Here is a 15,016-nt window from a genome sequence, read left to right as displayed (position 1 = left end):
ACTAGTGATTCTAAAAGGAAGTGTCAGAAAACAAACACTACAAGCTACATCAATAATAATAAAAGAAAAAGTCAATAGGGGGTATATTTTTACATTTAGACTTTCAATGAAAACATAACAAAACTTTTGTCTCAGGGATTTAATGCAAAGTTTTGTGTATGTTGATATGTTGGGAATCTTCTAGTCTGGTGATTCTGTTAACCTTGCATGGCATAAAATTCTTCATGATAGATTGGCAAATGAGAATTGATTAGAGAATCCTTAATTCCTTTCGACTAGCCACTGATAAGTAGGTCAAATTGAATAGAAAAACTAACTTCTCTACTTCATTTCTTTCGAATTACAATATAATTTAATATGTGTTAGCTTTACACTTAGTGGTTCCTGGGAGTAAAAGGATAGGTTAAAAGTGGAGGAAGAGAAAGACACAGGGAAAGAGAGAGAAAGATAGAAAGAGAGAGAGAAGGAAGGAGGGAGGAAAGAAGGAAGGAAAAGAGGAATCTTAAAGATACAGATTTTTGTGTGTGATTTTCAGTTTGTAAACTAAGAACTTTCATAGCCTTTTGTAGTAGGCTGTATGGTGGCACCAAAGTTGTCCATGCCCTAGTATTCCCTGAACCAGTGAATGTCATTCTGTATGGCAAAAGAGATTGAAGATGTGATTAAGATGAGGATCTGGAGATAGGGAGATTATCCTGAATTATCTGGATGAGCACTAAATATAATTACAAGAATTCTTACAAGAGGAAGGCAGAGAGATATTTAAGTATAGAACAAGTAGGAGATAGGATGATAGAAGCAAGATGTTGTAATAATGCAAGGGAGGATTTACAGACCAAAGAATGTACATGACCTCAGGAGCTAGAAAACTGGGAAACATATCCTAACACTTTGGTGTCAGCCCAGTAAAACTCATTTCTGATTTCTGATCTCCAGAACTGTAAAGGAATAATTTGTGTTATTTAAGCCACCAAGTTTGTATTGATTTGTTATAGCAGCCATAGGAAACTAGTAAACTTTGTTATTAAGTATCAAATGACTAGGGCATTGAGCAAATTAGAATCCTTAATGCTAATAACTTGTATTTTTTCTATGTAACTCAATTTTTGATGATTTAGAGGAAGATACTATATCAAATATTACCAGTGAGCATCTGTCATTTGTTCTTTAAAAGCTAATTTAAGGAGCATGTTGTCAACTTTATAGCCAAAGGGAGAAGACTAATTTTCAGCTTTATTGATGGCCACCTGGTGAACTGAAGCATAGGTTGAATTATCATATTAAACTCATATTTCCAATCATTACCAAGAAATATATTTGGGGCATTTGTGGTTTGGATTAGCAGATAGACTCCAAATAGTAGCAACTAATAGCATATAATGAAAGATTATAGTCATACTTTTAAACAAAAAAGATGGTTTAAAAAATGATGATGGCCTAATAGCTGTACTGGATACATAGAATTTGTTCGTCTGTTCTGTTACACCATATTCTGAGCCCAGGGATGTCCCTTGCTGGCCCCTATCAAGAGGTACCCTTAACCTGTGGTTTCTGGCTGAAACAACCAAAGATAGTCACCAGCAGGGACTGGAGGGTTGGAAGGTTGGAAGAGAATGAAGTTAGGGTATTTATTCCTCACATTCCTCCCTTCCAGACTGCTATGGTATAATGTGAAGGCCATAGTTCCTGCCAAGGAACTCCTACTCCTTCCTGATTACAATAATCATTTCTTCCTCTTGCTTTTTACTGCTGCTAGCCCTGGGGTAGTATAGCACTTTGTTGGTTTCCCTTAAACCTAACAGGCATTATGAATAGTCTTCTTGTGTGTGTGTTTTCATCCCTGAATTAAATTCTTTTGTGTTATCTATTTTTCCACCAAAAAAAAAAAAATCACCATAATATAGGCACTAGTGAAACGATTGATATGACTCAGATTATTTGATTTTTACAGTGACCTTGTGGGTTAGATACTATTTTAACCAAACTTAAAATATGAGAATACTGAAAAATACAAAATTTAAATAACTTGATGATCACATAGCTAAGAACTGTCTAAGCCAAAATAGATTCCAGTGAATTTGACTCCAGAGCTGATCTTAGATGGAGCAGTACAAGAATTAATATGATTTTAAAGATAATCTCATATGTTTGGTATCTATATAAATCTCATTGACAAGACTTAAGTACAGAAAAAAATAAGATAAATAGAAACATGTCAGGAAAATTTAATTTATAAGTAATAAAACTAACACAGACAACACAGAGATCTGGATTTGGAAATAGTCTGTTACATGCACTGTTCATATCTGAATGCTTCCAGGTGCTATTTAATATCATAATTCTTATGAAAATAGAAATGAGAGGTATAGTATTTTCTTCCATATACAAAGAAAGCCTTTTATTAATGCAAATATGTCATACAAATTAATTGAAATAGATAATCTACTTGCTGTCTGTAGTCATTTTTCAGTGACCAGAAACAGATAAATTAAATTAAAATGAAAAAAAATTTCTGAAGATTTGTTAATAAAATTAATAAATGTGTTTTACTTACTAATTAAAAAAATGCATTTAAAGCAAAAAGATGAAAAAATATTTACAGAGAAAATTTTGCTTATCTCACATAGGAGTATGACAAAAATGACATCAGAGTGCATTGTTATTCCATCTATAGAAACTAGAAGAGAAGATGACAGATATTTTTTAATCCCTCATTGTCTCCTACCTGCCATTCCTAACCTTTATATTCAAAATAGTCTTCCCACCTATATATCTGGTAGTAAAATAATCTTTCTTCCCTGAAGTTTATGAAATTCTTTCCGACATGATGTGGTTTTGACACTGCCATTTTGATCTGAATAATATACCTTGCAGATGGATTTGTGATAACATCACTAATAGGCCACTTATAGCTTATAACAAGGGTCAATACATTATGGCCTGTTAAAACCTCTTTTGTTTAAAATAGTAGGGAAAAGGGAAGACTATTTGTTGACATGTAGATATAACAGGAAATTTGAAGCTTAGCATCCAGAAATAAAGTTTTATTGAAGTACCCATGTTTATTTCTTCATGTGTTGTCGATGGCTGTTTTCATGCTGCTAGGACAGAGATGCATAGCTGCAACAGAGACCCTATAGCCCATGAGCCTAAAACATTCACTAAATGGCTCTTTTAGAAATTGAGCAGCAGACCTCTGGCCAATATACTCTCATTGTACTAATTGTGAAGTATAGGTATTTGATGGTATTTACACATCTGGATGAATGAATTTATGCAGTAAAATGTATAGGTATATCTACATTACAGGTATAGCCTATTACTTTTTCTATTTTTTCAGTTGATTCTTTCAGTTTTTCTATGTATATAATTTTATTTGTAGATAATTATGTTAATTATATCTACTATTTTCCAATACTCCTTTTTAAAAAGTTTTTATTTAATTCCAGTCAGTTAACTTACAGTGTTATATTAGTTTCAGGTATACAATATATATAGTACAACAATATAGATTCAACAATTTCATAGTCACTTGGTGCTTATCACTCCTTAATTCCCGTCACCTATTTAACCCATCCCCCCTCCCCTCTGGTAACTATCTGTTTGTTCTCTATAGGTAAGAGTCTGTTTTTTTGGTTTGCCTTTCTTTTTCTTTGTTTTGTTTCTTAAATTCCACATATGAGTGAAATCATATGGTACTTGTCTTTCTCTGACTGATTTATTTCACTTAGCATTACAGTGTCTAGCTCATCCATGTTATTGCAACTTCATTCTCCTTTATGCATTCATCAATTGATGGATACTTGGGCTGCTTCCATATCTTGGATATTGTAAATAATGCTACTGTAAACATAGAAATACATGTATCCCTTTGAATTACTGGTTTTATATTCTTTGGGTAAATACCTGGTAGTGCAATTGACGGATGGTAGGGTAGTTCTATTTTTAACTCTCTGAGGAGCCTCCATGCTGTTTTCCAGAGTAGCTGCCCCAGTTTACATTCCCACCAACAGTACAAAAGGGTGTCTTTTTCTCCACATTCTTGCCAATACTTGTTGTTTCCTGTGTTGTTGATTTTAGCCATTCTGACAGATGTGAATTGTATTTGTGCATTGTGGTTTTGATTTGTATTTCCCCGATGCTAAGTGATGATGAGCATCTTTTCATATGTCTGATGGCCAAATGTATGTCTTCTTTGGAGAAACATCTGTTCATGTTTTCTGCACATTTTAAAATTGGATTGTTTGGTTTTGGTGTGGTGAGCTTTATATGTTCTTTTTATGTATAGGATAGGATATATGTTTTTTTATGTATGTTCTTTTTATGTATTGGATGTGGCATTTGAAATATCTTCTTCTATATTATAGGATGTCTTTTAGTCTTGTTGATTTTTTCCTTCACTGTACAAAAGCTTTTTATATTGATGTAGTCCCAATAGTTTATTTTTGTTTTGTTCCCCTTGCCTCAGGTGACCTATCTAGGAAAAGTTGCTATGGCCAATATCAGAGAAGTTATTGCCTGTGCTTTCTTCTAGGATTTTTTATGGTTCTGGTCTCACACCATTTTGAATTTATTTTTGTGGATGGTGTAAGAAAGTAGTCCAGTTTCATTCCTTTGCATATTGCTGTCTAGTTTTCCCATCACCATTTGCTGAAGAGGTTGTCTTATTTTTTCATTGGATATTCTTTCCCACTTTGTCAAAGCTTAATTGGTCATATAACTTTGGGTTTATTTCTGGGTTTTCTATTCTGTTCCATTAATCTATGTGTTTATTTGACACATAGATCTATGTGTCTTTGTGACAGTACCATATAGTTTTGATTACTACAGCTTTGAAATATAACCTGAAGTCCAGAATTCTGATGCCTCCAGCTTTGGTTTTCTTTTGCAAGATTTCTTAAGCTATTCAGTCTTTGTGGTTCCATACAAACTGTAGGATTATTTTTCTAGCTCTGTGAAAAACACTGTTGGTATTTTGATAGGGATTGCATTAAATGTATAGGTTGCTTTGGGTAGTATAGACATTTTAACAATATTTGTTCTTCTAGCCTATGAGCACAGAATGTCTTCCCATTGCTTTGTGTTGTTTTCAATTTCTTTTACCAGTCTTTTATAGTTTTCAGAATATAAGTCTTTCAATTCCTTGGTTAAGTTTATTCCTAGGTATCTTGTGATTTTTAGTGCAATTATAAATGGTATTGATTCCTTAATTTCTCTTTCCTCTTTCATTATTGGTATATATAAATGCAACAGATTTCTGTACATTGACTTTTTGTGTCCTGTGACTTTACTAATTGTTTTTTTGTTCTAGCAGATTTTTTTTTTTTTTTTTGGTGGCGTCTTCAGGGTTTTCTTTTTTTAAGTATTTTTAAAAATTAATTTATTTTTAAGAGAGAGATGGAGCACACAAGCAGGGGAGGGGGGCCAGGGGGAGAAGCAGACTCCGCGCTGAACAGGAAGCCTGATGCAGGACTCATCCTAGGACCCTGGGATCATGACCTGGGCTGAAGGCAGACACCTAACTGACTGACTGACCCAGGCACCCAGGGTTTTCTGTATATACTATCATGTCATCTGTAAATAGTGAGAGTTTTACTTCTTCCTCACTGATTTTGGATGACTTTTATTTCTTTTTGTTGTCTGATTGCTATAGCTAGGACTTCTAGTACTATACTGAATAAAAGTAGTGAGAATGGACATTTTTGTCTTGTTCCTAACCTTAGGGGAAAAGCTCTCAGTTTTACCCCATTGAGGCTGATATTAGCTGTGGATTTTTCATAGGTGGCCTTTAGTATGTTGAAGTATATTCCTTCTAAACCTACTTTGTTGAATGTTTTTATCATGAATGGATGTCGTACTTTGTCAAATGCTTTTTCTGCATCTACTGAAATGATCATATGGTTCTTATCCTTTCTTTTACTCATATGATGTATCACACTGATTGATTTGCAAATATTGGACTACCCTTGCAACCCAGGAATAAATCCCCATTTGATCATGGTGACCGATTTTTTTTAATGTATTTTAATGTAATTTAATGTTAGATTTGGTTTGCCTGTAATTTTGTACCTATGTTCATCTGAGATATGGGTCTATATTTCTTTTTTTTATGTGGTGTCTTTATCTGGTTTTGGTATCTGGGTAATTCAGACCTCATAGAATGAATTTGGAAGTTTTCCTTCCTTTTCTATTTTTTGGAGTAGTTTGAGAGGAGTAGGTATTAACACTAAATGTTTGGTAGTATTTGCCTATGAAGCCTTCTGGTCCTGAACCTGTATTTTTTTTGATTACTAAGTGACTGTCTTTGCTTATAATTGGTTTGTTTAAATTTTCTATTTTCTCCTGTTTCAGTTTTGGTAGGTTAAGTGTTTCTAAGAATTTATACATTTCTTATAGCTTGTTCAATTTATTGGTATATGTTTTTTTCATAATAGTCTTTCATAATTGTTTGTATTTCTGCGGTGTTGGTTATTTCTCCTCTCTCATTTATGATTTTATTTATTTGAGTTTGTTCTCTTTTTTCTTCAGAAGTCTCACTAGACTTTTATTAATTTTATTAATGTTTTCAAAGAACTGTCCTGATTTCATTGAGCTGTCCTATTTTTTTTAAGTTTCTATATCATTTATTTCTGCTCTTTAGGCTTTGTTTGTTGTTCTCTTTCTATCTGCTTTGGGTGTAATGTTAGGCTGTTTTTGAGATTTTTTTTGCTTCTTGAAGTAGGCCTGTGTTGCTATAAACTTCCCTCTTAGAATAGCCTTTGCTGCATCCCAAAAGTTTTGAACATTATGTTTTCATTTTCATTTGTTTCTATGTAATTTTTTATTTCTTCTTTTATTTCATTGTTGACCCATTCATTATTTAGTAATACATCACTTAACTTCCATGTATTTGTGGTCTTTCTAGATTTTTTCTTGTGGTTTCTTGTAGTTTCATAGCATTGTGGTCAGAAAAGATGCATGGTATGACCTTGATCTTTTTGAATTTGTTGAGGCTTGTTTTGTGGCCCAATATGTGATCTATTCGGAAAAGTGTTCCATGTGCGCTTGAAAAGAATGTGTATACTACGGTTTAAAATGGAATGTTCTGAATTTATCTGTTAAGTCCATCTGATCTTGTGTGTCATTCAAAGCTGTTGTTTCCTTGTTGATTTTCTGTTTAGATGATCTGTGTATTGATATAAGTGGGGTGTTACATTCCCTACTATTATTGTATTATTATTCATTAGTTCCTTTATGTTTGTTATTAACTATGTATTTGGGTGCTCCCATGTTAGATATATATATGTACATATACATATATATATATATATTTACAATTGTTATATTTTCTTGTTGGATTGTCTCCTTTATTATTACATAAGGTCCTCCTTTATCTCATGTTACAGTCTTTGTTTTAAAGTCTATTTTGTCCAAAATAAGTTTTGCTACTCAAGCTTTCTTTTGACATCCATTAACATGATAAATATTTCTCCATCCCCTCACTTTCAATCTGCAGGTATCTTAAAGTCTAAAATGGGTATCTTGTAGGCAGTAGATAGATGGGTGTTGTTCTTATCCATTCTGTCACTCTGTTTTTTGATTGGAGCATTTAGTTCACTTGCATTCAAAGTAATCATTGATAGATATGTATTTATTGCCATTTTACTGCATGTTTTGTGGTTATTTCTGAAGATTTTCTCTGATCTTTTCTTGTCTTTCTCTCATGGTTTACTGATTTTTTAGCGGTATATTTGGTCTTCTTTCTCTTTATAATTTACATATTTATTTGTGGTTTGATTTGTGATTACCATTAAGTTTGTATATAACACCTTCTGCATTTAACAATCTATATTAAGTTGGTGGTCATTTAAGTTTGAACCCATCCTTTGCTCTTCAACTTCCCATGTTTTAGGATGTCATATTTTATTTTGCCCTTCTATTTTGTGAACTATTTTGTCCTTTTATTTTGTTAATTCCTCGGCTGATATTTTACAAAAATATTCATTTTTATTTCTTTTCTGTTTCCTACCTTCATACTGTCACTTTTGATCTTTCCTTTCCATTCAAAGAGTCCCCATTACTATTTCTTTCAGGGCTGATTTACTGGTCATGAACTCCTTTAGTTATTGTTTACATATTTAGTAGTGGTTTGATTTGTGATTACCATTAAGTTTGCAGCACAACACTTGCTACCTAACAGCTCACATCAGGCTCTGCCCCTACCATGCTCTGGTGGAACTGTGCTTCTTAGTCACTTTGCTTCAGTCCCAGCATGGTGGTCCTCTTCCTCAGAAAACAGGCCTAAACCCTGCTAACAGCATGTCTGGGAAACTCTTTATCTCTCTTTTCTGAATGATAGCCTTGCTAGATAGAGTATTCTTGGCTGCAGCTTTTTCCCATTCATCACTTTAAATATATCATGCCACTCCCTTCTGGCTTAGAAATTTTCTGCTGAAAAATCCCCTGATAGACTTATGGGGTTTCCCCTTGTATGTAACTGTCTTCTTTTGTCTTGTTGCTTTTAAAATTGTTTCTGTATCACTGTATTTAGCTATTTTAATTATAATGTGTTTTGGCATAGATCTGCTTTTGGTGACTTTTTGGAGGTTCTCTGTGCCTCCTAGATCTGTTTCATTCCCCAGATTAGGGAAGTTTTCAACTATTATCTCTTTAAATAAATTTCTGCCCCCCTCTCACCTTTTCTGGGACTCCTGTATATGAATGTTATTACATTGGATGGAATCACTGAGTTCCCTAAGTCTGTGTTCATTTTGCATGAACAAATGTGCTCTTTTTTCTCTCTTTTTTCATCTTGATTATTTTCCATTACTCTGTCTTCTAGGTCACTAATTTGTTCCTCTGCTTCTTCCAACCTGCTGTTCATTGCATCAAACATGTTTCTCATCCTGTTTATTGCACTCTTCATCTCTGATTGTTTCATTTTTATCTCTATGTTAAGATTCTCACTGATATCTTATCTTGGAGCATGTCTCAGAGAGACAGCTTTCGTGGAGAGACCTCTCCAGGAACAAAGGAATTGGCCAGTGACATTTCCTTCCTCCACCCATCAGCATAAGCACAAAGCCACCTGAGGGAACCAGCACAGCACCAACACTTGCTACCTAACTTGCTTACATCAGGCTCTGCCCCTACCATGCTCTGGTGGAACTGTGCTTCTTAGTCACTTTTCTTCAGTCCCAGCATGGTGGTCCTCTTCCTCAGAAAACAGGCCTAAACCCTGCCAACAGCATGTCTTTCAACCTGGGAGTTTTGTGAGGCCTTGCTTGTGGTGGCAGTGGCAACAGGTCTCATATCACAAGCAGGCCAGAGCACATTTGGTTAAAATATGCCACATTCAGTCCAGGGATAAAACACTGCCCATAACAGACAAAAGAAAACCTCTGCTGATGACTGGTCTAGAGGATAAAGCAGCTAGGACACAACAGCACAGCATATGCAGCACACATTAAAACATTTCCAGAAGCACCAGGCCCTGGGGAACAGCAGACACTCACAGCATTGCACTATGGGACCTCTTCTTCATAAAGCCATTACCTTCAAAAACAGGAGATATAGATTACTTTCTTCACACACTGAAACAAGCACAGACTTGGACAAAAATGGGAAGACAGAGAAATTTTTCCCAAATGAAAGAACAGGGCAAGGCCATGGCAGAGGTCTGGATGAAACTGATAGAAGCATGCCTGATGCAACACTTAAAGCAATGATTATAAGGATACTCATTGGACTTGAGAAAAAAGTGAAGGACATCATGAACACTGTCTTTCTGGGACATGCTTCAAGATGAGCAAGATGAGTAAGATGAGCATGCTCCCCAGTGTGTGCTCCAGGTCTCTTCAGATCGCTGCTTTCACGTTGTATGTCCACACACTATTTGCCCTTCCTTTTCTCCAAGAGCAGCCCCAATGTCCTCTAAACTCTCCAGAGTCAAGTATGCTGACCTTTAAAACCAGGCTTTAAGCCCCACTTGCAACCCACTGGTTGCAAGAACTCACAAAATACAAGCTCTCTCACTTTCCAAGCCAACTGCTATGGAGATTGGTTTTCTCTATGTGCTTCCTCGTGTGTTAATCTGTTTCTTGCCCTTCTCTGTGACCAGAGCCCCCTCCCCCACTGTAGTAGCCACCATCCATTTCTCTCCCAAGCTGAGTCTCCACACTTCTCCCTTCTTCGATATGGCCTCTTTTCTACATTTAGTTGTGGAGTGCGTTCTGTCAGTCTTGAGGTTGATTTCTGGAGTATTTAGGATGCTTGGATATTTATCTGTTTTTTTTTCATAGGACAAGGTGAGCCTAGAATCCTCCTACTCTGCCCCATCTTCTTCTCCCTGATTTTCAACACTTCTACTAATCAGGTTTCCTCTAGCTATTTACGATCAGTGCTTTTTCCTAATTATACTGGCAGATTTTCTTGGAAAAATCAATAGTGGAAAATATCTAGCTTTTTTTAAACTCTGATACAAATATTTATAATGTTTCATCACTAAAATATATTTAAATCAGTACCCATAGTGATACAATTGTATCAAAGTAAGTTTTATTTGAGACAGACTTTATCATGTGAAGAAGTTTCTTTTATTTCTCTTTAAAAATAGCATTTATAATAATTTGCAAGTAAATATAAGACTTATTAAATTCTTTTTTCATATCTGGATTTGGTTATATTCTTTATTGATCCATTGACATAATCTATTTCATTAATATATTTCCTAATATTACATTATTTTAAAATTCCTACCTTGGGTTTTTTTGGGGGGGGTGTCTTATTTTATTAAGTAGATGAATTTTATTTCAGATTTTTATGTCTGTATTTACTAATGGCATTGGTTGTAGATTTAATTTTTTAAAAAGATTTTATTTATTTACTTGACGAGAAAGGCCAGAAGCAGAGAGAGTGGGAGAGGGAGAAGCAGACTCCTTGCTCCACTAGGCACCCCTGTAGGTTTAATTTTTGGTAAAGTTTTGCTCTCAAATTTTTATTTTTCCTGAAAAACCTTTTGAGTGATTTTATATTTTTCTATTTTTGAGCCATTTTTTGAGTGTTTTTTATTATAATCGGAATGGAGTTGATGCACATTTTGTTTCAGGTATACAGCATAGGAATTGGACAAGTCCATACAATATACTGAGTCAGTTTTTAAAATGCAGAAATGAAGTGCCTTTAGATAATATCAGTTTTTATTTCCTAGAAGATACCCATAACTCATTGATAACATGACACCTAATTATTTTAAAGTAGTTTTAAAAAAAAATGTAAATTTTAAAAATCTTTAAATAAAGTAGTTTTATATTTTTTCAATTTATTTTCTTATAATTTGTCTGATCAGTTTTTTAATAACATTTTGACATTTTTACTTTCATATGTTAACCATTTCACAGAAAATTGTAAAGACTTATACATTTAAAAATAAGTTTTATAGGTTTAATGTATTATAGTCAAAACATATAGGTTAGGTCTAGAAATTCTACCTTTTAGAATTCATCAAGGTAGGATTTTTTAATCACTTGTTTGTTTTCTTGCTGCTTTGTTACTATGTAATTGAATCAGTTTATAAATTATATAGAACAAAGTTTGTTACATAATTATTAAAATAACAATAATAATAATTTGTTTAAAATTTAATGCATTTAATGCCTTTGTTTTCATATTTCATCTTTTAAAAACTGAGACAAATGAATTTGTCTTTTCCAGTTATGTTGAACTTCTAATAGTTTTGCATAATAATATACTATTATTAGCTTTATAAATTTATGACTGTATTTTATTGATTTACCTTTATAAGTATTAAATTATCTTATTTATCGGGACGTCTGGGTGGTTCAGTTGGTTAGGCAGCTGCCTTCGGCTCAGGTCATGGTCCCAGCGTCCTGGGATCGAGTCCCACATCGGGCTCCTTGCTCGGCAGGGAGCCTGCTTCTCCCTCTGCCTCTGCCTGTCATTCTGTCTGCCTGTGCTCGCTCTCTCCCCCTCTCTCTCTCTGATAAATAAATTAAAATAAATAAATAAATAAATAAATAAAAATAAATTATCTTATTTATCTATTTAAGTCATTTTTTGCCTTGAAATATATTTTGTCTCTAATAACATTGCAAGCTCTACATTTTTGTTTGTATTTGCCTGATATATCTTTTGCCCATTTTTTATTTTTAATTTTGGCAATTTGTTTCATGCTTCTTTTAAATAAACAGCATCTGTTCAACTTTTTCTTTGTGATCTAATTTGGTATTTTTTGTTATTTAATGTGAATAAAGCAATTCACAATTTGTTATCATAAATGTTAGGTGTATTTGGGCTCTCTTCTGACAACTTGTTTTGTGGTTTCTATTTTTAATCCTTTATTCTTTTTCCTGATTTGCTTATGGACTACATCAACTATATATTTTTTCCTTTTTATCTTTTTTCTCTTATTTTTTCCCCTAGTTATTTGGAATGCATAGAGGGCCTTGTTTTTTACTGAATTATTTTAAAAGAAATTGTCAGCATCATAAATGAAGATACTTACTATTGCCATCTATATGAAGTATTTTTTCCTTCCTTGTCCAACTATTTCCTAGTTTTTGAAAGAATTATTTTAAAAGAATTATTTGGGGGTGCCTGTGTAGCTCAGTTGCTAAATGTCTGCCTTCAGCTCAGGTCATATTCCCAGGGTCCTGGGATTGAGCCCTACATTGAGCCCTGCATCGAGCCCCATATCAAGCCCCATATCGGGCTGCCAGCTCAGTGGGAAGCATGCTTGCAACAGTGATTTAAATATAGCCCTATGGTTTAACTCCATGTCCTGAGTTTTATATTGCAATTTCCCCATTATTTATATTATCTTCTATAGAGCTGAAGTATACGTTAAAATCATCTTTTTATAAAGGATACATTGGTGATATATTTCTTAACCTCTTGCTGTGTGAGAATGTTTCTCAAGTGCCCTTATATAGGAATGGCAATTATAGGTGGAAGATAATACACAGCCAGAGTTTTGCTTGTGTTTTCCCCTCTTTGGAAACTAACCATTTTTCCTTACCAGGAATGTGAATGATTTGAATTTTTATTCATTTTTTTACCTTCCCTGTCTTAGTAGGATATATCTAGATTTAGAGTTATTTTCATTAATTTGCCCGTATTCAATAACCCTTTTTGATTTATAGACTCTTGATATAAAGACTGTAGTCTTTCTTGAGATTAGAAATTATTACAACTATGTTGGCTTTGGTTTCTCCTTCTGAGATTACTATCTTTAATTATAGCATCTTCTGGTCTTTGTCATTCATGTGTGTGTGTGTGTGTTTGTGATATTCATTTATATTTTTTCTTCTTTTTTCCTCTTAAATCTGTAGAAACTTCTTTAGTTTATCCTCTAGTTAACAGATTTAATTTTTCTGCATTTTCAAATCTGCTGAATTTACCATGCAGTCCAATTGGACTTTCTTGCTGCTAGCTTTATTTGCATATTTAAAATGTTCTCTTGGGGTGCCTGGGTGGCTCTATCAGTTAAGCATCCAACTTTTGGTTTCAGCTCAGATCAGGATCTCAGGGTCATGAGATGATGGTCCACATTGGAATTATGCACTGGGAATGGAGCCTGCTTGAGATTCTCTCTCCCTATCTCCCTCTCCCTCTGTATCTCCCCTTCAAAAATATTAAACAAAAATAAAATGTCTTCTTAATCTTAATCAGAGTATATTTCAATATTAAAATGTCCTCTTCTCCTTTTTGTAGTAATTATGTTTCATAAGGAGTTATCTGCAACATTACAAGGAATATGCTCCCTATTTTGAACAACGACCTCTTTTTGTATGTCTGATTTTTTTCTGCTTACTCATCCTTACAGATGATATTCTGTAAATATGCTGTAAAACTTTGGGATTTGAGATGGTTCTATCAGGTATTGGTTTCCTATAAACATCTAAAAATCTTTTAGGTAAAAGAGAGAGCTTTAAATTCCCAGTTGCTTTAACTTTGCCAGTTCAAAGGTCCAGTGGCCTAAGGAAAATAGGAGCTAATCACAGCAGGGACTGTGTAGATTTGGCAGCCAGGAATACTCTTGGGAAGTGATGCATTATTTCCTGAACTCATTTGCCTTCATGGGGAGCAGTATTCCTGTTCTTTGTCTGGCATGGCTGTCTGCTGTGTGAGAATGTTTCTCATACATTTTGCCATCTGGCAAACATCTCGGAAATATTGGTGATATTCTCAATGTCCTACTGCTTCTGCAAAACTTACTCTTGCTCTAACTCTTGCGGTAGAATCCAGTTGTGATCATAATGCTCTATGGGCACATTTTTCATTTATTTCTGAATTAAGCTGATCTTCCTTATGCCCACAACCCTGGATATATTTGGTTTTCTTTTGGTCAGCTCCTGTGGACTATTCTAGAAAAAGATACTTCCTTCCTAGTTGCCAACAATGACCCACGTTTTCCTTCCCCAACTCATTTCAGAGTATGGAATGCTCTTTTCACTTGAATCTGGCAAATGAGAGGATGGGGAGTTGGAAGGAGAATGATGAGATGTCTGTGATTGACAGACTTTCACTCAAAAGTAAGTGCCTTCAAATCCTAAGATTATTCATGAGTAAAGAGATATAATGACATATTCACTGACTCTAATAAATAGATACTTTTATTTACTTAATGGAAAACAATTTCTATTTTTATAATCTTTCAGTTAAAATTACTTTTGTTATCTTTCTTTTTTTCTTTGGTTATCTTTCTTTTTAAAAAACTCATAACTTTTTCTTTTCTTCCAAAATAATAAATTATTACCAGTGAAAAGAGGACTGAACTAAGAGCCAGAAAAACAGTGCTGGTCCCAGATCTGATGCTAACTATCTATACTCTGAAATTCTATAAGCTTCAATTTTATCACCCTTAGACTACGTTCTCTCTAAAGCGCCTTCTAGCTCTATAATTCTTCAAGTTCACATTAATGGAACTGCTACTAGACTGAATCCACACTTAAAAATCTATATAAGGTAGATCAACAAGGAGGGATGAAGTTAATTCCTTGTTTACAAGACAAGAGTT

At 34.1% G+C, this 15,016-nt stretch overlaps 1 protein-coding gene across 3 annotated transcripts in view; it reads left to right on the top strand.

Moving 5' to 3' along the window:
- LOC101682837 (sodium channel protein type 2 subunit alpha) overlaps positions 1–15,016 on the top strand; it is a 137,984-nt gene that overhangs the window by 20,821 nt on the left and 102,147 nt on the right. Inside the window, exon 2 of one of the 3 annotated variants that reach the window (XM_013052020.2) lies at positions 14,432–14,531. The exons of the other annotated variants lie outside the window; for them this stretch is intronic. The gene's annotated coding sequence lies outside the window, so the exon portion shown is untranslated. The remainder of the gene's footprint in view (positions 1–14,431; positions 14,532–15,016) is intronic. 3 annotated transcript variants of the gene reach the window in all.

The sequence above is a fragment of the Mustela putorius genome, unplaced genomic scaffold (genome assembly GCF_011764305.1).
Source record: "Mustela putorius furo isolate JIRA1106 unplaced genomic scaffold, ASM1176430v1.1 tig00003869_pilon_pilon_pilon, whole genome shotgun sequence".
Taxonomy (NCBI): domain Eukaryota; kingdom Metazoa; phylum Chordata; class Mammalia; order Carnivora; family Mustelidae; genus Mustela; species Mustela putorius.
The sequence above is the reverse complement of the archived record's forward strand: the minus strand, read 5'-3'. Positions and strand labels throughout refer to the sequence as shown.